Here is a 2,973-nt window from a genome sequence, read left to right as displayed (position 1 = left end):
CTGTTGTGGTGATTTTACAGTCGCTGTGTGTGGGTGTGTGTTTGTGTGTGTGAGAGAGAGAGAGAGAGAGTGTGTGTGTGTGTGTGTGTGTGCTCGTGTGTGAGGAACAGTGTGTGTGTGTGTGTGTGTGTGTGTGAGAGAGAGAGAGAGAGAGAGAGAGAGAGTGTGTGTATGTGCTTGTGTGTGAGAAACAGTGTGTGTGTGTGTGTGTGTGTGTGTGCGTGTGTTTGTGTGTGTGAGCAGCTCCTGGCCATCTCAGGTTTACACACACACCAATCTGATCTGAGCACAGCAGGTCCTGAAACATGATGAGCCGCTGCTCAAGCTTTAGTTGAACTTTGTCCTGAAAACTAAACACACACACACACACACACACACACACACACACACACACACACACACACACACACACACACACACACACGGGGAGTGTGTAGGAGTACATGAGTGTGTGAGATATATGTGTGTGTTTATGAGCAAAGGTGTGTGTTTATGAGTGTTCGCTGTGTGTCCGCTCCTCATTCTCGGTCATGCGTCCGCTGACTGCAGATCAGCCTGGAGCAGCGCAGTGATCTGGCCAATCAGAGCAGCAGCAGCAGGTTTGTGTCTCTCTGTACCGCGGTAAAGGAGATCATCAGTCAGTCATTGAGTCTGGCAGATTCAGAGCTGTGTGTGTGTGTGTGTGTGTGTGTGTGTTTCACTTTCTGCAGTTTTACTGTCAGATTGCCATGTTTTCAGTCTCCAGAGCTTCTGCTGATTACTGAAAACATTTAAAACTCATGTAGTATTAATCAGTTACTCGCTGTGTGTTTCTGTGTGTGAGAGTGTGTGAGAGTGTGTGTGTATTTTGGCATGCTGACATGATGATGATCAGAGAATAACATGATCCACAGTGGTTTGCTCGTATTTTAATGATCAGCAGTGAATCTGGATGCTTGTTCATATATCCCGGTGGGGTCTTTAACCTGAATGCACACAGACTCATGGGGACCAACACTGAGTTCCCCATGAGGTAAACATGATAACAGCTAAACAAGTAAACATCAACATGCTCAAGAATCAGACAGAAGGAAGGGTTTTGAAAATGTGGAACTGCAGCGTGTTTTCTGTGAGGGTTCGACACAGTAGAAACGAGTGTGTGTGTGTGTGTGTGTGTGTGTGTGTGTGTGTGTGTGTGTCCGCACTGAACCGTTCGAGGCCATATGATTGATTGTTTGAAGAAAACAGTGTTGATGTGTAGAAAAACAAGTGAGTGTTTTCCAGTGTCAAAGTCTTGTGTGTGTGTGTGTGTGTGTGTGTGTGTGTGTGTGTGTGTGTGTGTGTGTGTGTGTGTGTGTGTGTGTGTGTGTGTGTGTGTGTGTGTGTGTGTGTGTGTGTGTGTGTGTGTGTGTAAAAGTCTTTTAGAAAGACTTAAAGAGCATTTTATTCAGCCTCCCATGTTTATGTTCAGTTATTTCACTTTAAAGGCAATGAGAAGAACTTGTTTGTCACTATAAAAGTCAAATTTCTGAGTCTACACACGGGAGTCTAAGAAAAATGCAAATTTTAGAAGGAATTATCACATGGCATTTAAAGGTTTTTGTATCTAAACTCTTCAGATAGTTGATGTCAGAATTATTAGCCCCCCTTTGTACCTTTTTTCTTTTTTTAATAATTCCCTAATTACCCTAACTTTACCCTAATTACCCTAGTGAAGCCTTTAAATGTCACTTTAAGCTGAATACTAGTGTCTTGAAGGATTCATTCATTCATTCATTCTTTCAGTTTCTTTTCGGCTCAGTCCCTTTATTAACCTGGGGTCGCCACAGCGGAATGAACCACCAACTTATCCAGCATTTGTTTTACGCAGCCGGGTGCCCTTCCAGATGCAACCCATCACTGGGAAACACTTATACACACTTATTTACACACACACACACACACTACGGCCAATTTAGCCTACCCAATACACCTGTACCGCAAGTGTTTGGACTGTGGGGGAAACCGGAGCACCCGGTGGAAACCCACGCAAACGCAAAAACCACACAGAAACACCAACTGACCCAGCCAAGGCTCGAACCAGCAACCTTCTTGCTGTGAGGCGACAGCACTACCTACTGCGCCACTACGTCGCCGTCTTGAAGAATATCTAGTCTAATATTATTTACTGTCATCATGGCAAAGAGAAAAGAAATCAGTTATTAGAGATGAGTTAATAACACTATTATGTGCAGAAATGTGTGCATGCCTGTGTGTATTTATATATTCAGAATAAATATACACACACACACACATATATATTGTGTCAAATCGAACTTTTATTGTGAATGCAATAGTTCTTTTTTCACATGCTAACAAAGTAATTATTGATTATTGTTTGATAATTTCAAAACTGACACCAGTTTCCAATCAGGCTAATGGTAAATGATGCGCATTTTGTGTCAAATTTATCTATAAAGTGCAAAAACGACGATCATGTCAGCTGAAATCCTATTCAAACTGTCAGACCAGCCTGATCTCACCAGAAAACGTAAGTATTTTACGTTTTGTCAGTTTAGTGGCTAATTCGTACGAGTTCAGTCGTATGAAATTGTATGATTTTAAAAAGGAGGCGTGGCACCTAACCCCACCCCTAAACCCAACCGTCATTGGAGGATGTGCAAATCGTACTAAATTGTACGAATTAGCCACTAAATCAAAAAGTTATGAATTGCCGTGAGATTGTGTTGGTCAGACAGTTTTGATGGTGTGTAAACCCTGAGCTGTCATTGAGAAACAGAACAAGCTGTACAGCAGAGCAGGTGAATCACTTTGATGATAACACAGATACAAATGTCATAAATACAGCGATTCCTACAGTACAATGTCTATATTTTCACATGTACCAACATTTACAACCTCGATTACAGCACATGAGGGGAATTGTGTTGTTGTGCGATGCCAAGCGTTCCTCTCTGACCCGCAGTCTAGCGAATGCATTGAAATATCTCACAT

The 2,973-nt window shown here is 42.4% G+C and overlaps 1 protein-coding gene across 1 annotated transcript in view; it reads left to right on the top strand.

Annotated features, from left to right (window-relative positions):
• Positions 1-478: 478 nt before the first annotated feature.
• The window catches only part of slc2a9l2 (solute carrier family 2 member 9, like 2), a 49,418-nt gene continuing 46,923 nt past the window's right edge, over positions 479-2,973 (top strand). Inside the window, exon 1 of the mRNA XM_056471805.1 lies at positions 479-599. The gene's annotated coding sequence lies outside the window, so the exon portion shown is untranslated. The remainder of the gene's footprint in view (positions 600-2,973) is intronic.

The sequence above is a fragment of the Danio aesculapii genome, chromosome 14 (assembly GCF_903798145.1).
Source record: "Danio aesculapii chromosome 14, fDanAes4.1, whole genome shotgun sequence".
In the NCBI taxonomy this organism is placed as follows: Eukaryota; Metazoa; Chordata; class Actinopteri; order Cypriniformes; family Danionidae; genus Danio; species Danio aesculapii.
Note: the sequence above shows the minus strand (reverse complement) of the source record. Positions and strands in the feature narration are given on the sequence as shown.